Here is a 27,887-nt window from a genome sequence, read left to right on the forward strand (position 1 = left end):
TTTTTGCATCAATGTTCATCAGTAATATTGGCCTGAAATATTTTTTTTGTTGTGTCTCTTCTGGGTTTTTGTATCGGGATGATGCTGGTCTCATAAAATGATAGGGAGGATTCCCTCTTTTTCTATTGTTTGGAATAGTTTCAGAAGTAATGGTACCAGCTCCTCTATCTCTGGTAGAATTCAGCTGTTAATCCTTCCGGTCCTCGACTGTTTTTGGTTGCTGGCTATTAATTACTGCCTCAATTTCAGTACTTGTTATTGGTTTATTCAGGGATTTGACTTCTTCCTGGTTTAGATTTGGGAGTGTACATGTATCCAAGAATTTATCCATCTCTTCTAGATTTTTGTAGTTCATTTGCATAGAGGTGTTTATTCTCTGATGGTAGTTTGTATTTCTGTGGGATCAGTGGTGATATTCCCTATGTCATTTTTTATTGCATCTATTTGATTCTTCTCTTCTTTTTAGTCTGGTAGCCGTCTATTTTGTTGATCTTTCCAAAAAACCAGCTCTTGGATCCATTGATTTTTTTTGATGGGTTTGTCATGTCTCTATCTCATTCAGTTCTGCTCTGATCTTAGTTATTTCTTGTCTTCTGCTAGCTTTTGAATTTGCTTGTCCTTGCTTCTCTAATTCTTTTAATTTTGATGTTAGGGTGTCGATTTTACATCTTTTCTGCTTTCTCTTGTGGGCATTTAGTAATCCTGAATTCTAGTTTGGTTGCCCTGTGGTCTGAGAGACTGTTTGTTATGATTTCCATTCTTTTACATTTTCTGAGGAGTGTTTCACTTCCAATTATGTGGTCAATTTTAGAGTAAATGTGATGAGGTGCTGTGAAGAATGTATATTCTGTTGATTAGGGGTCGAGAGTTCTGTAGATGTCTATTAGGTCTGCTTGGCCCAGAGCTGAGTTCAAGTCCTGAGTATCTTTGTTAATTTTCTGTCTTGATCTGTTTAATATTGATAGTGGGGTGTTAAAGTCTCCTACTATTATTATGTGGGAGTCCAAGTCTCTTTGTAGATCTCTAAGAACTTGCTTTATGAATCTGTGTGCTCCTTGTATTGGGTGCATATATATTTGGGATAGTTAGCTTTTCTTGTTGCATTGATCCCTTTACCATTATGTAATGTCCTTCTTTGTCCCTCTTGATCTTTGCTGGTTTAAAGTCTCTTTTATCAGAGATTGGGATTGCAACTTTTTTGTTTTGCTTTCCACTTGTCCACTTGCTTGGTAAATGTTCCTTCATCCCTTTATTTTAAGCCTGTGTCTTTACACGTGAGATGGGTCTCCTGAATACAGAATGCCGATGGGTCTTGACTCTTTATCTAATTTGCCAGTCTATGTGTTTCAATTGGGGCATTTAGCTAGTTTACATTTAAGGTTAATATTGTTATGTGTGAATCTGATCCTGTCATTAAGATGCTAGCTGGTTGTTTTGCCCGTCAGTTGATGCAGTTTCTTCATAGTGTCAATGTTCTTTACAATTTGGTAGGTTTTTGCAGTGGCTGGTACCAGTTATTCCTTTTAATTTTGTAATTACTTGCCATTGTATCCATCTTAGAACATTGATCAAATAATCACAAATATCATAGAGATGATACTCTCTGCTATTAACCAAATTTTCCTTCTTTGTGAAACCAACTGACTAATTCTTCATTTTATTTTGGTATTTAGAAATAATTTATAATTTATTTTTGGTGGAATTTTGTACAAGTTCTCCAAAAACCAATAATAACCAATTTTATTCGGAATGTATTAAATGTAACTAATTTTATTTTGATCAATGAAGACTAATTTTCTAATTTTGCTCAAAAATTTGACTGTCTTGCACAATAAAGTTAATATAATGTTTACTGCCACATACAAATTCAAAAGACTTGTTAGTTTACATTGTCCATTTAATGTTGACCAAAATTGCTTGAAATTTTCAGAAGAAAAAAACTTTAGGTAAGCGTAAGGAAAGTCTGATTGCATTTTGTTTATAATCTTGTTCTTTTGTTTTCATTCTGATTTGGCAGGCTGCACACTTTTTTTTTTAGTTTCACGTAGGTTGTGGCCATTCGTTTTCTATCTTAAGTCTTATTTGATTGTTCTTCCAGAAAAAAATTTAACATTTGCAGTGCTGCATCTGGATTAAGCAGTTTGGTTGGAGGAATTTAAACCTTTAGATTACAAAAGAGCTTACTTTCAATTGTCATAGCTGACATTGAATCTATGCCTAAGGGTGTAAGCAATGTGGATACTGGAATGTCTCTGAGTTTCATATTAATGCATTTACTAGCTAAATAAGTAATACACTGATCTGTTGATATCTGAGATGAAGAATGAGTAAAATCCACGTAAAAATCTTCCATAAAACTAAATTTATCTTGGAATTCTTAGTAAAAATAAATTCTTTTGAGATGGAACTTTGGAAAGTTTTCCTATAATTTCTTGAAATCTAGTTTGACAGTACATTGTAGTCTGATCATTCTGCATTCTTCATTCTGATTTTCCAGGAACCTGCATTTTTTTTCCAATGGCTCAGAAATTGGACTTCTCAATAAAATAATCACAACAGAACAATCTCCTTTCTGTAGGAAAAAAACCCCACTATTTCAAGGCCAGAGAGCCCCCTTTATTATATGGCTTTGTTGAGAGAATTACTCAGAAGCAAGCATGATTGAAGATACTGATGGATTTGAGGTATTTGAGGAGTTTTCTCTGGTGGCTAAAATGCTTTGAAAATAGTTTGTGCAGCATGTTGTGAGGTATTAAAGTGTTCCTGGGGTATCTTTATTTAGTGTTTGAATTCTCCACAAGAAGAAAATATAATAAAATCCTTGATTTAAATCTTCATTGTATCACCTACTCTCCCATCTCACTTGTTTTTCATTTCTGAAACCCAGTATACTTAGAGTCATAAGGCAAATATTTAGCTATTTCAAATACGTTGCCTAGAGCAATTCGTGGAGGCATTTCACCACAGTTTTGAAGCACCTGAATTGTGACATTGGCTTCCACATTTTCTAGAAGCAAGTTATCGTTAGATTGTGTTTACTATACATGAACACAATCTGTTCTAGTCTTCATAGCATGGAACCATATTTGTCTGTAAAGAACCCACACACTTTACACTTCAAAATGGTTTTCTATAGATGACCTTGATGTATATACCCACTTTCCTCTCCAGATTTTTGCCAATCTTTGGTGGAAAAACAGCTTTTTCTTCTATCTTTCTGGTTCTTGTGGGCATGACAAATGCCATTTGCAAGAAGCAGTCTAAAAGCACTGGATAGACACAATATTCACGCATTACTCTCTGGATATCTTCATTGACTGCTTGTTGTTATGTCATCCTTTAGCTCATCACAGAATGAAACAATGGCTTTTAGCTGTTTGAAAATAACATCCAACATAAAAGAGGCATTCAGAAAGTTCATCACTGTTTAAAATCAACTTACACTTACTGGCAACTCTAGAAAGCATCTTCTTTCTGTAACTTAAGAATTTGGTAGACAGCAACTATATTAGAATTCTTCCAAGGCATCCTGCAGTGATTATGGAATCACATCTTTGTATCTCGACAGAATGATTTTACGTCTTTTATTATGTCTAACATGACTTGGCAAACCAATATCTCACAAGGAAACCAAGTCTACACCTTGGAACTACTACATTAAGTTTAAAATAAACAATTTTTCAAGTTATCTAGAAATACTAAAAATAAATACCACTTACCTGAAAAATATTCTCTGGCACTACATCTTCATTTGTATACTCTTTCACTGTCATCTTGTAAAATGACTTACTACCTGATTTTGCTGGTAAAAGCTGACATTTACATTTTCATCATGCTTAACGGTTACAAAATTATTTTTCGTTTTCTTTTTTCACCCATTGGCAACATTTCATGACTCTAAAGCACTTATATTCTCATCTTCTCATTTCTGCAGAGAAATAACACAAAGCAATATGATTTTTTTACATCAGCTAGATAGGAGTTTACAATTTATGTACTAGAACCACCATTTAATTTGTTCTTTTTTAAGTTATCTGCTGCAGTGCTTTCTTAAAAACATTAGATTTGCTCTTCTATTTTGTGCTAGGATACGAAACAAGGTAAAGAAAGAAGGTTGAGGCCTCATTTAACATGGGCCTACAATACTTTTCTGGGTGTTAAGGAGATCATAAAAACACCATCAAAACTATAAGTTAAAGTGCATTGACTGAATTTTTAAAATAATAATGAGACACAAAAAAGTTTCAAATTATTTTTGTTGAAACAAATGTTTTATAATTGCAATCTTTTCAAGGGACAGGGCTGCTACGTTGCTCAGAGTGCAGTGACAGGATACAGTGGCTATTCACTGGCACCATCATTTCACACTACAGCCTTGAACTCCTGGGCTCAAGTGATCTTTTGGAGTAGCTGGGACTACAGCTGTACACCACTGCACCTGGCTTTTGTGATTTTCCCCAACTTGAAAAATAGTCATACCTTAGACAATTTTTTAAATAAGTCAAGCATAGTTGAACTATTTTATTCCTTACCAACTCTATAATTCATATGCCTTGTTATTATTGGATTCACTTTGAGATCCTCAGAAAGACTCTTACTGAAATCACATGATGATGTTACCGATCTGGGTGATCCTTGGTTGTTTTCTTGGAAAAAAGAATTTACCCAAAAGACCAATTTGTAAAGCAAGCAAGAGTTTTATTGGGGAAGTACAAGTACACTCCAAGTGATAGGCTAACCCTGCTGGAAACACCCCGAAGACATTTTGCATTGTGATCTTCTATTGTCTCAGTTCTTTCTTTACCCAGTTGTCATCAAAGTTTGGGGGATCCTCCCTTACTGTGATTAATGCACATGCATGGGAACCAGTGATCAATGGTGGCACTGCTTATTATCTAATGGTGGCACTGCTTATTATCACAATCCCAGGAAGGTATAGCCATCAATTTTGTACTCATTGTGCCTGCTCAGTTCTCAGGAATTCCCCTTTTGCCTTTTTCCTTCCTTATCAGGATCTAGTTAACAATATTCTGACAGTTCGACCAAGGAATGAGTACTGGGCATTCTAAAAGGTGTTCCAGAGCATTTTTTCCAACATGGATACCTCCCCCTCTTGCCTGCTCATATCTGACTGTCTACTCTTGCATTTCTCCCTCAAGGAGTTGGGACCCACAAATCTTTTGGGAGACGGGGCAGAGGTCATTCTCTGTAGCTAACTGCTGCTGAAAACGGGGCATCAAAGGTCTTCAGGGTCCTTCCTCCTTCCTTGCTATCAAGGTGAAGAGGTTTTGACAATTGTTGCTATCTCTTGGAAGGTTTAACCTGTGGTGTCCAGAGGAGATATGCAGGGACTTGGTTGTCCTGGAGAGAAAGAAAGAGGTTAATATCCCCATCAAAAGACTATTTGAAGTCTGATGGTTTCTCGGTGGGAGCAAATAAATGGAAAAGATGGAGAAAGCAAGGCCCCAAAAGGAGAAGGAAGATAGAGGTCAGGGATCCCATTAAAGGGAAGAGCTGAGAGTGAAGAGCAGGAGACACCCCAGCAGAGCCAACCCTTAGTAGCCCTTTCCTAAAGGTGAGAGGTCTGGTTTATAAGGTCTCTAAAGTGGTCCTGAACCTGCCCTGATCTGTTAACACAAAAATACAAGAATTATATTAGAAATCCGAAAACCAAAAGAAAAGAGATGCTATAACTAACCTTGGAAAAGTAGTTCTCCATTCTGATATCTGAAGACAATGAGCTTGAGGTAGGATTCCTTAAGTCTTCTCTTGGATTGTGTATTCTGTTGAGACCTCTAAACTGTCATTAAACTTTCCACTGCAAGGTGATTCTAGGACTGGGATCATAACACACATACCCAACAAAGATATGGTCTGCTCCTTCACTAGAAGTTTGGTACTAAAATCTGCCAGAATTTCCTTCTGTGAAGATTGCAAAAGACAAATGCTAAGTGTTTATTTTTTTCCCCCAAATTGTAGGAGATTGGTCAGGGTGGTGGGAGAAATTTTAGGAAAAAGATGCAAACCTTCTTGGAAGGCCAGGAGGTTTTGCAAAAGCTTTTCAAAAGAGGATTTGGCTGACGGCAGCTGAATTCTCTCAGGGTAGATAACAAGGAAGTGTAAGGGAATTGATCTAGATAAGTTAGTTTGATTAAAGGCCAGAACCTGGCCTTTAATCATCCACTTGCAGGACTGCTCTCTCTGGTGGGGAGCAGACCATCTTAATTACCCACAAGTTGTGGTTGACTCAAAGCCTTTGTCATTAAATCTGTACTAAATAAATTCCCACAGCGCTGGCTTGTCAGGGCTGTGGCTTCTGTGACTCTTTACAGCACCCTTCTTGGTGTTTGTGAGTGGCCCAGTCCCCTAGCCGCTGGCCCAGGCAAAAAACCTGTCTGCGTACATTTTTTCATCCACTGCTCGGCGACGGTCTGCAGGTCAGATCTGGCAGGCAGTGCCCCTGTGTGAGGAAAGCTGCAACAAATCACGATGGAATCCTTGAAAATGAAGGTGAAGAGAGACTGTGCAGTCCGTAAGTCAATAAGTCACTGGTGCCCGCTTGGGATTTCCAAGTTTGAGGAAATTGTTCAGGCTAGGGTTTCATCATGGGGCAACAGTTATCAGCTCGGCAGCAACAGTATATAAAAGTATTGAAACAGTTGCTTAAAATTAGTGAGGCCTCGGTTTCGCAGGCTCAATTAAGGTACCTAATACAAACTGTTGTTTCCCATAACCCATGGTTTCCGAAAGAAGGCACGGTAGATGTAGGGCTCTGGGAACAAGTGGAGTGAAATCTTAAACAACATCATACACAAGGGCAACAGCTCCCAGTAACATCTCTAATGTTACAGGCCTTAGTCAGGGCTGCTTTGGTCCTGCTCTACAAAGAAGAGTCCAAAAAGGGAACGGAAGAGGAACCATCACCTAACTTACCACCTCCTCCTTCTCCCTCAGCCCAGCCATTACCAGGCAAAAATAACAAAGAGGAAATGGAGGTTTTGCCTGAGCCCCCTCCACCAATACAACTGGAAAAAATACAAGGGATACACTACAGCTCTGGGACCCTGTCTTAGGCAAGCGGCATTAGAAGGGGAGCTCTTACCCTGCCCGGTAATGCAAGATCAACAAGGCAATCAGGTATATGAATCCATTTCTTTTGACACTTATAAAGAGATAAGAAAATGCATTAAACAAAAAGGAGCCACTAGCCCATTTACAAAAGGAATAATTGAAGCCATAGCAGACAACTACCACATGACCCCATAGAACTGGTCAGTGCTAGCTAAAACAGCTTTGGAGCCCAGCCAATTCCTCCTGTGGAAGGCAGAATATGATGAGTTGTGAGAACAAGCCAACCAGAATCAAGTGGCCAGGCAAGACATAACAGCTGCTATGCTCCAGGGGAGGAGTCCCCATGCCAAGGTACAACAACTAAATTTTGTTCCCCAAGCCTATACAGAAGTGTCTTTGTGCGCTGTCAGGGCTTGGGACCGAATTCCTGAAAGCAGAGTTCAAGAGGGATCTTTTATAAATGTTCGACAAGGGCCTCAGGGCCATTTGTAGAATTTATCAATCGATTAACCCAGGAAATTAAGAGACAAATTAGTCATGCCCAGGCCACTGATATCTTATTGTTGCAATTGGCTTATGAAAATGCTAACATCAACTGTCAGCAAGTAATGCAGGCAATCAGAGGAAAGGCAGCCACAGTCAGGGAACTTATACGAGCATGTCAACCGGTGGGGACCGAAATACACAAATATACAAATATTAGCTATGGCATTAAGACCCCCTAAAGTGAAAAGGGAGAAAAACCCAAATTGTTTTCTATGTGGAGAGCCAGGTCATATGAAGAGGGAATGCCCCAATAGTAGAGACCAAGGTAACTCAGGAAAAGAACCTCCTTCTCTGTGCCCCCAATGTAAAAAGGCAAAACATTCGGCAAATCAATGCAGGTCCAAATTTGATAAAAATGGCAACACCCTAAGTAATCTGGAGGGAAACTTCATGAGGGGCTGGCCCTAGTCCCTGCTCCAAACTGGGACAATGTCAGTGACTTTCCTTGATTAGATGGAAAGCCCACAGTCCTCTCTCTCACAGCAGCCACCACTGGCAGCAAAGGATTGGACTTACTCTGCCCAAAGAATTAGTGCTAAAAGAAGCAGAAGGCCCTAAAAGGGTTCCAGCTGGAATCTTGGGCCCACTGCCTCTGCGAACAGCGGGATTAGTCCTGGTTAGGGCGATCAATCCTAACCAGTAAAGGAATCAGTGTGCTCACTGGGGTAACTGTAGTGATTATCAAGGGGAGATATTAGTTATGATGGAATGTAAAGGTCTGCATAGTCTTTCCCCCTGGATTAAAGACAGCTCAGTTACTATTTTTACCATACTGGGTCTCCAACAGCCAGGGAAAGGAAAGGGGAAAGGGAAGTTGTGGAAGCACAGGAGCCACAGGAGTATAATGGAACCAATTAATCACTGATCAGAGACCGATGATTACCTTAAAAACTGGAAATAAAATTTTACTGGCTTATTGGACACAAGGGTGGACATTTCGATCACTAGTGATCAAAACTGGCCAGAAACTTGGCCTTGGGTCACTCAGGAACAAAAAATTGTTGGCATCAGGGAAGCGCATACAGCCAAGCAGAACACACCCCCCCCAACATGTTGTGATGCAGAGGGAAGAAAAGCAGTTATACAACCTCTAATCATGTCCATTTCTGTTAACCTTTGGGGATGGGGCCTATTAGCCCAATGAGGGGGGTCACTCGGCAGACCCCTTTCTAATAATGGCCACTGTTATGATCCCTCCCCTACCCCTAACGTGGTTCTCTCTAAATCCTATTTGGGTAGAAAAGTAGCCTTTAAAGGGAGAGAAATTACAATGAGCCCATGAATTAGTTGAGGAGCAATTAAGAGACAGCCATACAGAACCATCAAACAGCCCTTGGAATTTGCCCATTTTCAAAATTCCCAAAAAGTCTAGCAAGTGGAGACGTTTGCATAACTTACGGGCTATCAATGCTAGTTTGCAACCTATGGGGCCCCTTTAACAGGACCTCCCTTCCCCCGTAGTGATTCCTCAAGTTTGGCCTATAGTCATTATTGACTTAAAAGACTGCTTTTATACTATTCCCCTTGCAGAACAGGACAGAGAAAAATTTGCATTTACTATACCAGCTATCAACAGTGAAAGAGCAGCTAGCTGATTTCATGGTAAAATGCTTCCTCAAGGAATGCTAAACAGTCATACCATGTGTCAGTATCACGTAAATCAGGCTTTGCTCCCCAGTAGAAAAGAATTTCCTAATTGCAAGATTATTATTCATTTTATGGATGACATATTACTGGCAGCCCCAACAGAGCCAGTATTTTTAAGTCTGCATGCCTCTGTCATAAAGAATATACAGTTATGAGGTTTAATCACAGCACCTGAAAAAGTACAAATGTCCTCTCCTTGAAAATTTTTTGGATCCATACTAACTTCTTGGTCAGTAAGACCTCAAAAGGTTAAATACTAGCAACTTACATATCTTAAATGATTATCAAAAATTACTAGGCAATATTATTTCGCTTGGGTATAACTACTGATAAGTTGCAAAACCTGTTTTCCATCATAAACGGCAATACAGCCCTAAACTCTCCCAGGTATTTAACTCCTGCAGCAAAAAGGGAAATGGAGGAACTAGACCAAGCTATTTCTCAGAGGCAACTAGATCACACAGACCCAAAATATTCAGTTCAATTGTTTGTTTATCCTACCAAACATTCTGCAATAGGATTAACAGGCCAGATGGCTCCAGGGCTACGCTTCCTAGAATGGTTTTTTTGCTCACATACAGGGACTAAAACCCTATCTCCCTATAACCAGCTAGTTAATAAAGTCATCTATTCAGGCCACAAGTGATGCTATCAGTTGCTAGGTTATGACTCTGATGTCATCAGAATTCCTCTGTGTGAAAGGCAATTTGAAGCAGCATTGCCCCTATCTAGATCTTCAGATAGTACTCTCTCATTATGCAGGTCATATAGAGCATGCCCTCCCTGCTGACAAACTAATTCAGTTCTTATCTCATACTCCTGTAGTTGTGCCTACAAAGTAGTTCACTCCCCCATACCTAATGCTTTAATGCTTTTTACTGATGGCTCTGGTAAAAATGGAAAAGCGGCTATTTGGTGGAGATCACATAATTTCCTCACTCGTTCTGGATTTACTAGCACTCAGAGAGCTGAGGTTGGAGCCTTCATATTGGCCCTGGAGACGTTTACTCAGCCTATCAATATTGTTAGTGACTCTGCTTACTCTATTGCGGAACCTTGTGACAGCCCTCATTAAGTCTACTCTCGAGCCCACACTGTGTGCACTTTTTCTGCGACTTCAGCAATTGCTAGATCAATGTACACCTCCTATTTTTATCACACATATTTGAGCCCACAGCTTACTGCCTGGCCCACTAGTTCATGTCAATGATCAAGCAGACTGCAAGTTATGGCATCACTGCTTAACCAAGCCACCCAATTGCATCCATATTTCCACCAAAATTGGAGGAACTTAACTAAACAATTCCAACTTACCCAAAGACTAGCTAAACAAATTATCCTGCAATGCCCAGATTGCCAGCTCACAGGCATGTCTCCTCCTTCAATGGGTGTTAACTCTAGAGGACTAGAACCTAATCAGTTATGGCAAACAGATGTTACACATGTCCCTGAATCTGGAAAACTAGGATATGCATATGTATCCATTGATATCAATTCTCACCTAATTAGTGCACATACTTTTCCTGAAGAGTCCACCAAATATGTCATTAAACATCTTCTTTTAACTTTTGCGTTTATAGGGTGGCCCACAAAAATTAAAACTGACAATGATCCGGCTTATGCCAGCTCACAAGTTAAACAATTTTGTCACACGTGGAACATCCAACATTCCACAGGTATCCCTTATAATCCCCAAGGACAGGCCATAGAACATGTCCATCCCACCTTTAAAACTATGCTTAAAAACTACAAAGGGGGAATATGAGTAAGGATCCTGCAACACTATTGGCACAAGCCTTGTTTACCTTTAATTTTTTAACTTTAAATAAATTTCAGTCAGCTGTAGAAAAGCACTTTGCTAAAATCTCTCAAGACATAAAACCCACAGTTTTATGAAAAGATGTAAACATTAATGAATGGTGTGGTCCAAATGATTTGCTAACATGGGGAAGAGGATATGCTTGTGTTCACACTCCCTCAGATCCTCTTTGGATTCCAGCACGACACATTAAACTATACTATGGTGTGGCCAGGATCCAACCCGGAACCAGAAATGAAGAAAATGACCCTGCAAGACCCGCAGCCCCGGATGATGCAGCTTCCTCAGACAACACAAGCCCTGGACACCACCTGGGAGATGCTGAAGAAGACAACTCAGGAGGCTAAGTGAATCCTGCTCTAGACACAGACACCATTTGCTCCAGATAATCTGTTCCTTGCTATGCTCTTCATTGTACATTGCAACTCGCATAGGGTATTGATCCTTTTTATGCTCTCATTTTGCCTGCAACTCATACTTGCTACACTCTATTGGGCTCACCTCTTAGATCTGCCTTTTTTTTTCCAGCCTGTTACTTGGGCAGACACCCCCTTCTCAGCCTCTAATAATGTAACTGCTTGGCTAGGAGGGATTGACTTTACCTACAGTGGGGTCTTTCATTAATAGCACACATTGACTAAGGTGCCAGGTAACACTACATATCATTCCACTATCCTCCCACTGTGTGTAAGTTATAATAGTTCTAACCCTTATTGTGTACCTGCCCGAATACAATTGTGGCTACGTTATGGCAAAGGAAATGCCTTAACATTCTTGGTTGCAGGTAGCCTTAAACCGCGCAATGCAACCAATGCCACTTTCCCCAACATTCCTTCCTGTGCTAAAGAATGTAGGCAGGAAAGTAACGGATTCCACTTTGGCTGGTAGGTCTGTCACAGGGGGTAAGCCTATAGCCTCCAGTTAGGCAATTATAACATCTTAGACTGGAGCCTCTACTGCCATTTGCAGAGCAACCATACTGATGTCAGCATCCATCATGGCATCAATCACAATTTTGAATTTTGTAGCCACGTCTTGTTCCTCTATAATTTGGGCTGATGGGGGGATGGGATATGCCAGATCCCAAGTAGAGTCCATGCCATCCCAAGACACTTTATGGTGCCTGGGACATCTTAGCACCTCCCTTAACACCTGGCATGCGACATATCATAATTAAAGTAACAGTTATACTATAACCTTTATTCATAATCACACAGATCAGTGCCTCATTTGCACTAGCCATCCGTATGTTTTCCTTATGGGATCAATATTTCCATTACACCCCAAAACTCCATGTTTGTGACCTGAGTGCAAGGACAGGCTTGGTTTGCCTCATGCACCACTAATTACAATATATCTAATTTAAATATTACTAGTGTCATGGTATTAAGGAGACAATCTGAAGCATTACTACCAATTTGACACACGAATGGCAAGGTTCCTCTGCTCTTGCCACCTTAGAACATACCGTGTCCCAGGTCAGACACAAAAGATTCACAGGCACACTTAGAGCCTTTATAGTCTCAGCCATAGTCATCCTGGCAACTGCTAGTGTTGCTGTGGCCTCCATTACTGAATCAGTACAAACAGCTACCTTTGTAGATAACTTAGAAAGAAATATGTCTAACGAGTTTCTCTTACAGCAGGGTGTAGATCAAAAGATTCTTGCATGCCTGCAAGCCCTCCAAGCTGTCTCAGAATATGTAGGGGAGTGGCAAGATGCACTGGCATTCCAACGGCAATTAAACTGTGACTTGGAGCATAAGCATATCTGTGTGACCTCTCTACCTTGGAATCAATCAATATTTAGTTGGGATGAGGTGAAACAACACCTCTGGGGAACCTTACATGATAATTTAACAGCAGACATAAGGCAACTTAAAACTAAAATTCTAGAATCCCTAAATGCCATAGCTCTACACACCCAACAAACAGTCATATGGAAGAATGTGTGAGAACATCTCTCCTGGATAGACTCCCACTCCTGAGGGTCAATCCTTGATTGAAAAAGAATGTTACTGATTATACTTATGTTCATCTTATGTTATTTACTAATTCTATGATGAAAAGCTGGAATACGAGTTATAACTTCTGTGCCTGACAAACCTGTTGCTTCACACATCTGTACTCTTCAATCAAAAAACCTGATGCAAAAAAAACAGAAAAGGGGGAGATGCAGGAGATCGATCAGGGTGGTGGGAGAAATTACAGGAAAAAGATGCAAACCTTCTTGAAAGGCCAGGAGGTTTTGCAAAAGCTTCAAAAGAGGATTTGGCTGAAGGCAGCTGAATTCTCTCAGGGTAGAAAACAAGGAAGTGTAAGGGAATTGATCTAGGTAAGTTAGTTTACTTAGGCCTTGGAACCTGGCATTTAACCATCCACACGCACAACTTCTCTCTCTGAAGTGTGTCTGTGTGTGGGAGGCAACCATGTTAATTACCCACAAGCTGTGCTGACTCAATGCCTTTGTCATTAAATGTATACTAAATAAATGCCCACAGCTCTGGCTTGTTAGGGCTGTGGCTTCTGTGACTCTTTACAGCACCCTCCTCAGTGTCTGTGAGTGGCCCAGTCCCCTAGCCATCGACCCAGCAAAAATGTCTGCATACATTATTTCATCCGTCCCTCGGCCAGCGTCTGCAGGTCAGACCTGGCGCCAAATGATGTCTAAATAATGTGTTGTTTAAAAAGTCACCATGAGTGAATGAAATCTACCAAAAATGATGTGTCTCCATCTACTCAGAGGTTCATCTTGCTCCAAGCTCCATGTTGCTCCAAGATCCATCTGCTCCCAGCTGTCTTGCTTGGAGCTTCATCTGCTCCAAACTCCATCTTGCTCAGAGGTCCAATCACTCCAAGCTCTATCTTATGCTAAGCGCTTTTTGCTCTGAGCTCCATCTGCTCCAACCTAAACCTTGATAAGGACTCCACCTTGATCAGCGCTCCATGTGATCTGAGATCCATCCTGCTCAGAGTTGCATCTGCTCTAAGGTCTATCTTGCTCCAAGCACCATCTGCTCTGAGCTTCATCTGCTCCAAGCTACATCTTAATCATAGCATCATATTGCTTGGAGCTCCATCTGCTCTGAGTTCCATCTCGGTCAAAGTGCCATCATGCTCAGAGCTCCATCTGCTCCAAACTCCAACTCCCTCAGAGCTCCATCTGCTCTGAGTTCCATCTCGCTCAGAGCTCCATGTTTCTCAAAGTTCTATCTGCTGAGCTCCATCTTGCTTATAGCTCCATCTGCTCAGAGCTCCAACTGCTCCGAGTTCCATCATACTCCAAGCAACATCTGCTCCAACCTCCGTCTTGCTTTGAGCTCCATCTTACTCTCTAAGCAACATCTCTTCCAAACTCCATCTGCTCTGAGGTCCAGCTTCTTTGGAGCTCCAATCACTCTGAGCTCCATCTTGCTTTGAGCACGATCTGCTCGGAGCACCATCTTACTCTAAGCAACATCTTTTCTGAACTCCAGCTTGCTTGGAGCTCAGAGTTCCATCTTGCTCAGAGATCTAATGGCTCAGAGCAATGTTTGTAGTGTCAATCACTCTGAGATCAATCTTTCTCTGAGCATATCTTCCCTGAGTTCCATCTTACACTGAGAAACACCTGCTGCAAGCTCCATCTTGCTTGGAGTTCCTTGTTCCAAGCTCTATCTACTCCAAGCTCCATCTTGCTCAGAGCTCCACTGCTCCAAGCTCCATCTTGCTTGGAGCTCCAATCACTCCAAGCACTATCTTGCTGTGAGCACCATCTGCATAGACATTCATCTTACTCAGAGCTCCATCTAGTCAGAGATCCAGCTACGCCAAGCTCCATCTTGCTGGGAGATCCAATCACTCTAAGCTCCATCTTGCTGGGAGCTCCAATCACTTCCAGCTCCATTTTGCTCTGAACACCAAGTGGTTGGAGCTCAACTTACTCTGAGCAACATATGCTCTGAGTTCCACCTTGCTTGGAGCTGTAATCACCGTGGGCTCCATTTTGCCTTGCGCTCCAACTAAAACCGAACATGTCCAAACTCCATCTTACTTAGAGTTCCTTTTTTTTTTTCCCTCAGAGCTCTATCTGTTCCAAGCTGCATCTTGCTCAGAGCTCCAATCGCTCAGAGCAACGTTCAGAGTGCCAATCACTCCGAGCTCCCTCTTGCTCTGAGCACCGTCTGCTGTGAGCTCCATCTTACACTAGCAATATCTGCTCCAAGTTCCATCTTGCTTGGAGCTCCTTCTTGCTCAGAGGTCCATCTGATCCGAGCTCCATCTGGTTTGGAGCTCCAATCACTCCAAGCTCCAGTTTGCTCTGAGCACCATCTGCTTGATGCTCCATTTGCTCCAAGCTCCATCTTTCTCAGAGCTCCAATCACTCCAAACTCCATCTTGCTCTGAGCACCCTCTGCTCAGAGCTCCATTTGCTGGGAGCTCCATCTTCTAGCTCCATCTTGCTGAGATCTCCAATCACTTCCAGTTCCATTTTGCTCTTCGAGCATCTGCCCGAAGCTCCATCTTACTGTGAGCAGCATATTCTCTGAGCTCCATCTTGGTCTCAGCTCCATCTGAAACAGCAACATTTGCTCCAAGCTCCATCTCGCTTACAGCTCCTTCTTGCTCAGAACTTAATTGGCTCCAAGCTCCATCTTGCACAGAGATCCATCTGCTCTGAGCTCCACCTTGCTGACAGCGCCAATCTCTTCCAGCTTTGTTTTGCTCTCAGCACCATCTGCTCTAGCTCCATCTTATTGTGAGCAACATGTTTTCGGAGCTACATCTTACTCAGAGCTGTATCTGCTCCAAGCCCCATTGTGCTAGAAGCTCCAATCACTCCGAGGTCGATCTTGCTCCGAGCACCATTTGCTCAGAGCTCCAATCCTTCAGAGCAACGTTTTAAAGTGCAAATCACTCTGAGCTCCATGTTGCTCTAAACTCCATCTTACACTGAGCAATATCTGCTCCAAGTTCCATCTTGCTTCGAACTCCTTTCTTTCAGAGTTCTATCTGTTCCAAGCTCAATCTTCTCTGAGCTCCATCTTGCTTGGAGCTCTAATCACTCTGAGCTCCATCTTGCTCTGAGCACCATCTGCTCTGAGCTCCATCTAAAACCGAGCAACATCTGCTCCAAGCTCCATCTTGCTTAGAGCTCCTTCTTGCTCAGAGATCCACCTTGCTCAGAGTTCCAATTGCTCAGAGCAATGTTCACAGTTCCAATCACTCCAAGCTCCATCTTGCTCTGAGATCTTGCTCTAAGCTCCATCTTACACCAAGCAACAACTGCTCCAAGCTCCACCTTGCTTGGAGGTACTTGATCAAAGCTCTATCTCCTCCTAGCTCCATATTGCTTGGAGGTCTAATCACTCCAAGCTCTATCTTGCTCTAGGCACCATCTGCACAGATCTTCATCTTTCTTGGAGTTCTAATCATTCTGAGCTCCATCTTGCTATGAGTACCATCTGCTTGGAGCTCCATCTTACTGTGAGCAGCATCCACTGTGAGCTTCATCTTGCTCAGAGCTCCATCTGCTCTGAGCTCCATCTTGCTCACAGTTGTAATCACTCTGAGCTCCATCTTGCTCTGAGCACCATATGCTTGGAGCTCCATCTTACTCTGAGCACCATCCACTGTGAGCTTCATCTTGCTCAGAGCTCCATCTGCTCTGAGCTCCATCTTGCTCACAGTTGTAATCACTCTGAGCTCCATCTTGCTCTGAGCACCATATGCTTGGAGCACCATTTTACTCTGAGCACCATCCACTCTGAGCTCCATCTTGCTCTGGGCACAATCTGCTTAGAACTCCATCTGCTCTGAGCTCCATCTTGCTCTGAGCACCACCTGCTCTAAGCCCCATCTGCTCAGAGTTCCATTTGCTCCAAGCTCCATCTTGCTCGACCTCCAATTACTCTGAGCACCATCTTGCTCTGAGCACCATCTGCTCCAACCTTCTTCTTTCTTGGAGCTCTAGTCACTCTGACCTCCATCTTGCTCTGAGCACCATCTGGCTGGAGCTCCATCTCACTGTGAGCAACATCTTCTCTGACCTCCATCTTGCTCGGAGCTCCATCTGCTCCGAGCTCTAGCTTGCTTGGAGTTCCAATCACTCTGAGCTCCATCTTACTTTAAGCACCATCTACTTAGAACTCCATCTTACTCTGAGCAACATCTGCTCTGAGTTCCATGTTGCTCAAAGCTCCATCTGCTCCAAGGTCCATTTTGCTCAGAGCTCTAATCACTCTGAGCTCCATCCTGCTGTAAGCACCAACTGCTCTGAGCTCTATCTAAAACTGAGCAACATCTGCACCAAGCTCCATCTTGCCTAGAGCTCCTTATTGCTCAGAGTTACATCTGCTCTGAGCACCATCTTCTTCAGAGCTCCATCTTGCTCAGAGTGCCAATTGCTCAGAGCACTGTTCGGGGTTCCAATGACTCCAAGGTTTATTTTGCTCTGAGCTCCATCTTACACAGAGGAACATCGGTTCCAAGCTCCATCTAGCTTGGAGCTCCTTCTTGTCTGAGCTCTGTCTGCTCTGAGCTCCAAACACTCCATGCTCCATCTTGCTCTGAGCTCCATCTGCTCAGAGCTCCATCTGCTCCAAGCTCCATCTTGCTGGAGCTCCAATCCCTCCAAGCTCCATCTTGCTCTAAGCACCATCTGCTCTGAGCTCCTCCTTGCTCAGAGCTCCAATCACTTTGAGCTCCATACTGCTCTGAGCACCATCTGCTCTGAGCTCCATTTTGCCCTGAGCTCCATCTTGCTCTGAGACTATATGCTTGCAGCTCCATCTTTCAGTAACATCTGCTCCAAGTTTCATATTGCTTGGAGTGCCATCTCGCCTGGAGCTCTATCTGCTCTAAGCTCCATCATGCTTGCAGCTCATCTTGCTTTGAGCAATCATCTGCTCCACGTGTTTACTGCAGCACTATTCACAATAGGAAAATGGAACCAATCCATATGCCCATCAATGATAGACCAGAAAAAGAAAATGTGCTACATACACACCATGGAATACCATGCAGCCATAAAAAGGTATAAGATCAAGTCCTCTGCAGGGACATGAATGAAGCTAGAAGCCATCATCCTCAGCAAACTAACACAGGAACAGAAAATCAAACACTGCATGTTCTCACTCATAAGTGGGAGCTGAACAATGAGAACACATTTTAATACCATTACATCCTTTGAAGATGGTCTCCGTTTCTCTTAACAAGGAATATTTATACTTTGTAATTTTTCTTGCTAAAGGATTGTGGCTTTTCCTGTCTGTGCCAGTTTAGGGTACAGGTTGACTACCTCACCTTGAAATTACCCACTCCATGTCCACACGTGATTGGTCCTCCTGTGAACCGTTTGTTCACAGATTCTTACCACCTGTGGGTCATTTGAGGGGAGGTGATCTCACATAGTTCTGCACCAGGCAAATCACCAACTGAAAGAATTACTGCAACAATGTGTGTGTCTGGTATTTCAAAGAATAAATAGGGGCCAGTTGAAGGTGATAAAGTCAGTAACATCTTAAGATGATAAGATGTCAGGAACATCTTAGATGACCAGGAATAATCCTGTGGGCCCTAAGACCGTATCACAATATGGACTATGTCAGCAAAAATCTCACCCATCAGACAACAGCAAATTTAACATTTGAGCCAGAGCTCTTGATGTGTGAAAGCACACGACCAGCAGGAGGCAAAAACATTAGGGAGACAAAGGCTTTGCTGCATATCTGTGGGTTTCAGTCTCCAGTGAGACACTCAGAGCCTACATCTCCTCTGTTACAATGCTGCTTTTATTGTACAGCACATTTCTACATATGTTTCATTCTATTTTTTGAATTCTGTACTTCATTGTTCTCTCAGTGTAGTCATGAATCAACATCACACTTTCAATTTCCAAGTATTTACAATACATGAAAGTTTATTTTTTATATTCAGACTTTTGTGGATATTTTTGTTGATTCTTCTTTGCAATAAACTTTCTTATCCCCAGAGCACAGATAGTAGCTATATTGGAGTCAAGCTCAATTCATGAATTGATTAAAGAATCACTGACCTCTTCATACTGTTAAATATACTTTTGTAAAATTGTGGTTTCATTATTTTTTATTTGTCCAAACCCATTTCCCATTTTATACGTTTTTACAGCAATTCTGATTTGGTTAAATTTTTAAAATATACTATGCTGTAGAATCCTGACAGTGTCTTATTACATCTATGATCATGAACACATGGCATTCTCATTAACTCTATGAATGCAGTTAATAGTATTAGTGGATTTCCTAATGCTGAATCTCACTGTCCTCCTGCCATGAAGGATGTCTAGTCATGCTATAATACCCTAATATGTTGATACAAAGGCTTCTCATATTTATAACTTTTACTTTTATATCCATATGTCCTATTTGTCTGTAGTATTCTGTGTGTCTCAATCCAGTTAATGGTCTTATTTATCACCCTTACATATCCTTCCAACATTTTGGGGGGAATGTTTAACTGCTTTATAACTCTTATACAGGTTAAGTGACATTTGTTTATTGTTTACTGAACTTTGTGTTTTTTTCTTTTTTTTTTGTGATATGGAGTCTCTCTCTGTCCCCCAGGCTGAAGTGCAATGACACGATCTCAGCTCACTGCAACCTCTGCCTCCCAGGTTGAAGCTATTCTGTTGCCTCAGTCTCCAGAGTAGCTGGGATTACAGGTGCATGCCACCACGCCCGGCTAATTTTTGTATTTTTAGTAGAGATGGGGTTTCACCATGTTGACCAAGCTGGTCTCAAACTCCTGACCTCATGTGATCTGCCCACCTCGGCCTCCCAAAGTGCTGGGACTACAGGCGTGAGCTACCACGCCCGGCCTACTAAACTCCTTTATACTGGAACTTATTTGTGTATGAGAGCTCTCTGTTGATAAATTCTTTGTTATTTCTATTATTTCATTAACATTTACCCCCACTGAAATAGAGATTCTAAATGATGGACCACCCAACTGGTACTGTGTTCATAATATTGTTAATCACAGTAAAAGTAGGTATTCTTTTAGAAAATTAAGGCTGAAAGCAAAACCAAAACCAAAACCAAACCAAAACAAAACAAAACAAAACCACACACACACAAGAAAACAAAATAAAACTTACACTGACCCTCTCCATCCATTAGTGGCATCAACACAGAAATATAACCAAATGGACCAAATGAGGGAGCCAGATAATCAGACCAAAATTATGTAGAGTAAACACGTATTTCAGAAACACACCAAAGACACCCAGATTGAGAAGCCTGGATAGTCACGTGCAAAGGACTGAAGTAAGACCCTTATGTTGCACAAGACACAAACATCAACACAAAATAAACTGAACACCTAAGTCTAATCCTGAAACCAAAAAAGCTCTCAGGAAAAAACATAGGGTGAGTGTCTACTTTGGGGAAACCTGAATCTGTGAACACAAATTGCAAAAAGAGAAAATTAGGGAGAATATACCCATTAACAATACAATGGCTTCACCACCTCTTTTTTGTATTTCCCAATGGGACACAGAAATCACTGCTAACAAAAGCAAATGTAAACATATTTGACAAAGGACAACTTTAAAATTTCTAAACAAGGAGAAAACAATAAACCCAAAGAAAAGGCATCCTACATATTGGGATAAAATTATGGAAAATCATGTATCTGAAAGGAACTGTTATCTAACATACACAAGAAACTAAAGCTACTAAGTGGGCAAAAAGATAAAACAACTGAAACCTGTATTTATCCAAACAATCTGCTACTGGCATAAAAATAGAAAGGCTTCCCAATGGACAGAATGAGGGAGTCCCATAAGCCACCTAAATGTATATACAGTGAACACATTTTTCAAAAGAACACAAAAAGACACAATGGGAAAAGGAAAGCCTCTTCGATAAACAATTTTAAGCAAACTGGATAACCACATGAAACAGTGAAATAGGACAAAAATCAATGTAAATTACATTGAAGACCTAAACTCAATCTGGAAACCACTTACTTCTCTTAGGAAACATAGGGTGAGAGTATATTTTAGAAGACTAATCTATGCACACGCGTTGTAAAACGTAAAATATAAAAATAAAAAGAAAAGAAGAAAAATAGAAAAAAAAAAACCCATAGACAATGCTAGGGTGTGACAATCTTTCTCACTTTTTTTTATTTTTGAGATGGAGTTTCACTCCTGTTGCCCAAGATGGAGTGCAATGGTGCGATCTTGGCTCACTGCAACCTCCGCCTCCCAGTTTCTTTTTTTTTTTTTTTTTTTTCCCAGTTTCGAGTAAGTCTCCTGCCTCAGCCTCTCGAGTAGCTGGGATTACACGGATGCGCCACCATGCCTGGCTAATTTTTTGTATTTTTAGTAGAGATAGGGTTTCTTCATGTTGGTCAGGCTGGTCTTGAACTCCCAACCTCAGGTGATCCACCTGCCTCAGCCTACCAAAGTGCTGGCATTACAGGCGTGAGCCACCGCGTGTGGCCTATTCATTGTTTTCAGTTGCACACAAAAGTCACCACTAGCATATAAACATGTGGTACTATGGAAAACATTGGATCTTATGTAGGGAAAAGAAAACAATGAACCAGAAGAGAAGGCATCTCACAGACTGAAAGAAAACTATGGAAAATCCTGTCTTTGAAAGGGGTCATTATAAAATACGTCCAAGAAACTAACACTACCATGTGGGGCGAAAATAAAAACAGAAGCAAAAACAAACACCCAAGCTAAGTTTGGACCAAGGACCTGAATAGACATGTCCGAAAAGTAGACGTGAAATTGACTCACAGGTAAAAGAAAAGTTTCTCAAAAGCTCTAATCCTCATGAGAATGTCAAGGAAAACCACACTGAGATACCACTTCCACCCTCATAGAATGAATGTTACCTAAAACAAAAATAAAAGTTTGAAAAGGAAACAACCGGTATAGACTTGCAGAAGGGGAAACTCTTCTAATACACGATTGGTAGGAATGTCAATTTGTACACACATTAGGAAAAACAGCCAGAAGTTCCTCAAAGTAAAAACGCCATTTCATCTAGCCATCCTGCCATTGGCTATACATTTACAGCCAATGAAATTCCTGTGTGGAAGAGATACCTGCCTTGCCCTGGGTACTGTGGTACTCACAATAGCTAAGACAGGAAATACACCTACCTGTTCATCCATTGATGAAGGGATGAGGAAACTGCAATATACATCCAGAATGGAATATTCTTCAACCATAGAAATGGGTGAAATCTAGTCATTTGCAGCCATGTGGAAAAACCTGGGGGACATTATGTTAAAGGAAATGAGCCAGGCAGAGAAAGGCATATACTGCATAATCTCATGCATGTGGAATCTAAAACACTTCACCTCATAGAAGTAGAAAGTTCGACAGTGGTTACCAGAGGCTGAGGAGAAGGGACCTGGGCAGGGATTGGTAATGGGTACAAAGTTACACTTAGAAAACTGAGATCAATCCTGCCCTTCTCTTCTACAGCAGAGTGACTAGGGTTAATATTGTAGTGAATTTTCCAAATAGCTGGAAAGGATTCTGAATATCTTCTCCACAGATAAATAATACCTAGAGGACTTCACAGATGCTAAATATTGTGATTTAATCAATATGCTAGGTGTACCTATATCAAAATGGCCCCTGCATCCTCTAGTTATATACATATACTCTAGGGCAATTTCTTTTCTTTTTTTGTTTTAAACGATGCCAACGATGCTAAAATTCACATGGAACCATGAAACGCCCTGAATTTCGAAAGCAATCCTGGAAATACAAAGTACGTGGGATGCATCACTGTCCTCCATTTGAAGTAACATTGAAAAGTTAGTTATCTAAATGGATGACTGGTATTAACTGAGAAATCCAGACCAACTGATAGAATGAGGGAGCTCAATCACAAACCCAAATTCCTAGGTAGTATACACATTTTGTAAAAGAACACCAAAAGACATGACAAAGAAGGGGAATCGGTTTAATAAATTGTTTTGAAAATTGGATATCCCTGTGTAAAATAATAAAATAGGACCCCTATTGTGTAAAAGGCATAACAATCACCTCAAAATGAATTAGACACTCATAAACAAAACTTGAAAGAATCAAGCTCCTCCCATGAGAAGACATACGGTGTGGGGATATTTAGGTCAGCAGGGATCTGTGCTTACAGTGTGCCAAAACAAAACAAAAACACAGCGGAAAACTCATGGGTGATGGATTAATTTGGCCATGATTTTTTCTTCATCAGTCACCTACATCACAGGGAATCAAGAAAACAGACACACGTGGGGCTGCATCACCCTCTAGAGTTTGTGCCCAAGCAGATTAAAAAAAAAAATCCATGAAAAAAAAAAAAAAAATCCTGCAGTTTACAAGAAAGCTTTCGGCAAACATACATCTGATAAAAGGTTGTCTTCAAAATGTCTAAGCAACTAACACTACTTACTAGCAAAAACACAAAAGAGAAACTAATAACCAAACAAAACGGGGCAAAAGAACCTGAACATACATTTCTGCAAAGAAGGCATAACACTGAAAACAAGTTTTAAAACCTTGGATAACATCACAAATCATGAGAAAGATGTAAATCAAAACAACACACATATCATCTCACTACAATTCAAATGGATGTTATCAAAGTGATAAAACATATCAAGAGACACAAATTCTGGTGTAAATTTCCAGAGAGGAACTCGTTTGGTAAGAATGTTAATTAGTATACATACTACAAAAACCAGTGGGAGAGTCCTCCAAAAATTAAACCTAAAACTACCACTTCATCTAACAATTTTACTACTAAGTATACCTTCGGTGCAAAAGAAATCAGTCCTTGCAAGAGATATCTGCCATCCTATGCGAACTGCAGCACTATTTACAACTGCCAAGATAAAGAATAAACTTACCTGCCCATCCACACATGAAGGGATAAAGTAACTGGTGGATGTTTACAAATAGAAGAGTATTCAGCCAGAAAAACAGAATGAAATTTCATCATTTGGAGCCATATTGTTGAACCTGGAGGACATCATGGTAAATGACCTAAACCAGGCAGAGAAAGAAAAACACTGCCACAGCTCACTCATGTAGAATCCAAAATAAAACGCTTTATTGCATGGATCTAGAGAGCACAATAGTGGTTACCAGAGGTTGGAGGGAAGAGGGGGCACGGACAGAGATCAGAAATAGGTACAAAATTACACTTAGGTGAGAGGAATGAATTGTTCCTCTGTTCCACAGCACAGTGACTAGAGGTTAACACAAGATCATACCTTTTTCACAAAATCTGGAAAAAAAGATTCCAAATGTTTTCACCACAAAGCAATTAACAACTGTTTGTGATAATGGAGACTCTTGTAAATGCAAGATTCCCAATGTTTTCACCACAAACACTCTATATGTATATAAATGTGCCCTATTTATGGACCTTTACATTGTAAAAAAAATTAACAGAAATAAATACAGAGTGCTAAAAATCACAGGGAACCACAAAAACAATGAATATCTAAAGGAATCCTGAGAAATACAATCAAAGTGAGAACCCACAATCCTCGATATCAAATTAAACTGCCAAGTTGTAATTATGCAGCAGATATATGGTACTTGCATAAAAACAAATACCTAGAACTATGGACAAACAGGGAGGACAAAAACACGATCAGCACAAATATGGACACAGTCAACTGACTTTGGTAAAGAACACTACAACGTGGAAAGCAGAGTCTGCTCAATGAATACCTTTAAGAAAAATTATATCTGGATTCAGAGGCGACAAATAGGACCCTTATTTTACACGATGTATGAAAATCAACCTCCTCACCCACAAACCGAAGGCCAAAACAAAATACCATAAACCACAAAATGTTTTTAACTAAAACACAGGTTGAGCATATATTTTGGGTCACCTGAATCTCTGCTAACCTTTGCAAAGAGGAAAAGAAACAAACACCCTGGAAGAAAAACCTCATTGACAATTAAATGCTTTGTTACTGACACGTTTTCTAATATGGGTGACCACGATTACATGCATGAAACGGAAAAAAAAACAAAAACAAAAACAAAAACCATATGGGACTACATCAATCTGAAAAGTTTCTGCATAGCAACGAAAACCACTTTCCAAATAAAAAAGCATCCCATAGATTAGGCAAAAATTTCAGGCAATCATGTAATTCACGAGGAGCTGTCAACCAACGTGTACACAAAAAACACTACAAAGTAGAAAAAAAATCCAATCTAATATTTCACAAAGAACCTGAACAGACAATTCTGCACAGATATAAAATCGAACAACAGATAAGAGATAAGGTCCTCAAAATTAACTATTCATTAGAATACTGTAATTCAAAACCACATGCATATAATCTCACGCTTATTGAATATTCCTAGAAAAAATTTTAAAAATAGGAGGGACTGGAAGTGGTGGCTCACGCCTATAATCCCAGCACTTTGGGAGGCCGAGGCCGGCGGATCACCTTAGGTGAGGAGTTTCAGATCAGCCTGACAAATATCGTGAAACCCCGTCTCTACTAAAAATAAAAATACAAAAATTAGCCGGGCGTGGTGGCGGGCGCCTGTAGTCCCAGTTACACAGGAGGCTGAGAGGAGAATTGTTTGAAACCAGAGGCGGAAGTTGCAGTGAGCCGAGATGGCGCCACTGCACTCCAGCCTGGGAGACAGGGCGAGACTCTGTCTCAAAAAAACAAAAACAAAACCCCAAAAAATTGGAATGGGGGTGTGGTTTTGGAGAAAGGGGAACTCATACACTGTATGTGGAAATGAAAATTAGGGTACACACCATGGGAAACAGCTAAACAGCTGGAGACTCCTCCAAGAATTGAAACTACAGCTGTTCCCCGCTCTAGCGAGGTCTCTTTCTAAAGACCCTGAGGCATCAAAAATAACCCTAGACTCCAGCTCAGAGGCCCGTGGGGCTCGGAGGGACCCGGGTCCAGCGCTTCACCGCCGGCTCTGGGCCAGGGCGTTCCCATAGGCCGGTCGCGGGTCGCACAGGGGCACAGCCTTCCCGGCCGGGGTGCGGACGCTGCAGCGGCCAGGATCCCACAACCGCCCCCGCGCTGACGACTCGGGCCCAGATGCCCACGAAGAAGTCAGGGCCCGAAAGCAGGGAGCGGCCGGGAAGGAGCAGGGAGACCCAGAGGGTTCCCAGTGGGGTTCATCCCCCGTCACTTACCGCCGAGATCTGCCTGTTCCTCCACCAACACCTGCCTGTTCCTCCACCAACACACGGAAACCACCGCAGCTTCTGCGAGGCTCGCTCTGACCACGCCGCCGCTGGTGCCCCGGCCTCGCACGAAGCGCAGTCTCGGCTTCCGTAGGGGCCTGCACGCTGGCAGCGTCCCTCGTGCCAGGCTGAAGCACCGCCCCCTCTTAAAGGGGCCGCGGCTGGGACTGGCCAGAAGCTGCTTCGGTTTACACAGGCTGAACCTCTGCCCAGCCCCAGGGGTGGACGAAAGGCCCCCAGTCTCTCATCCTCCCGGGGTCTAGGGCCCTAGAGGTCGCAGGAGCCATTCCTGTGACCCCAGCCCCTAGATCGGCTCCCTTTGCCTGGGGAGCGCCCGGGACCTGCCCCTGCCCTCCTCTGGACCTCAGCTTCACCATCCGCAAAGGAAGCGGCCTGGCTGGAGCTCTGGGGTCCCTCAAGCTCGGCGCCTCAGGATCCAGGGTGGTCTCCCCTGCCCCTCTGCAGAGGGGGCCCAAGAACCACGGAAAGCTGGGGGTTGGAGGGACAGTCCCGAGGGCAGCAGGGCCTCCTTGGCCTCACTGTCGGCGTTCGTCCTGTGGGAGCCCTGGGTCCTCGCTAGGTCCCAGACACCTGCGGCCTCACCAGGGCTGCCTGGGTCACCGAGCTCCCCAGGAGGCAGGCAGGGGCCCTGGGGTCCAGCGCTGCCCCGACCTCAACTCCATTCTGCGTCAGCACTCGCGAGGGGGTCCTGCGGACTGGACCCAGACCTACCCATTCCCAGGGAGAGGGACCCGCATCCGTCTCTGTGACACCCACGGAAGGGGCCGTGCTGACCTCTCCCGGGGATCTGGGGGCAGGTAGGGGAATCCCGACCACCTCTTGAAGCTCGCTGAGCCTCCCACCCCAGAGGGCGCGCAGGAACAAAGGAAAGGACGGAGAGCCCACATATTTTCAAACTTCCATTTCCATTTTTTCTTTTTTTTTTTTCCCCTCCAAAATGAAAGACGTGTGTAGCTTCGTCGCCTGCACATCGTCCATTCCTCAGGGCCGCAGTGCGGATCCAGCCCGCCGGTTGCCTCTAGGGTTCTGGGCGCCTGGCGGTCAGCATGCAGCCCGGGGCCTGCTCAGGTGAGGTCTGCGGCCGCCACAGCGCTGAGGTCCAGCCTGGCCGGGGCGCACGGGCCGCTGGGGCGCTGGCTGCGGGGCTCCGGGGAGGTGGAGCGGGAGGTTGTCCCAGGCCCTGGCTGCAGAACTCTTGATGTCGTGCCTGGCACCCTCCATCCACCGCCTCGGAGCAGCGCTCCAGAGCCCCAGCTGGGGCAAGAAGTCGATCACTTCGTTCTTCATTCGTTGGAAAAATTGAAAAGCACATTATAATCCCTGGAACGACTACATCAGAGATAGAGCAAAAAATTAAAATAGGATTGTAAATGCCACATTGAAATAAGTTTATTTAAAAAATGATAGTCAATGGAAAAACAGGATCAGAAGACAGGAGAGATAGAGATAACAAATAAGTTATCTGACTGAAACAATTAGAAACTAACAGTAAGAAGTATTGAACATCTGAAAATATGTGAAAATTTAACAACCCACCTCTAAATCATTGGATCAAAAAAAAAATC

The 27,887-nt window shown here is 42.3% G+C and overlaps 1 long non-coding RNA gene across 4 annotated transcripts in view; it reads right to left on the reverse strand.

Moving 5' to 3' along the window:
- Positions 1-27,444, reverse strand: part of LOC103888207 — a 93,976-nt gene extending 66,532 nt beyond the window's left edge. For 2 of the 4 annotated variants that reach the window (XR_002515281.2, XR_002515280.2), the window contains exons 1-4: positions 26,251-27,444; positions 23,963-24,098; positions 22,223-22,334; positions 3,720-6,474 (exon numbers count right to left, since the gene is read on the reverse strand). This is a non-coding gene — a long non-coding RNA (uncharacterized LOC103888207). Of the gene's footprint in view, positions 1-1,442; positions 3,374-3,719; positions 6,475-22,222; positions 22,335-23,962; positions 24,099-26,250 lie in introns of those variants that run through there. The other 2 variants (XR_001892119.3, XR_002515282.2) reach the window with 2 other exon arrangements.
- Positions 27,445-27,887: the final 443 nt, after the last annotated feature.

The sequence above is a fragment of the Papio anubis genome, chromosome 16, assembly GCF_008728515.1.
Source record: "Papio anubis isolate 15944 chromosome 16, Panubis1.0, whole genome shotgun sequence".
NCBI classification, from domain to species: domain Eukaryota; kingdom Metazoa; phylum Chordata; class Mammalia; order Primates; family Cercopithecidae; genus Papio; species Papio anubis.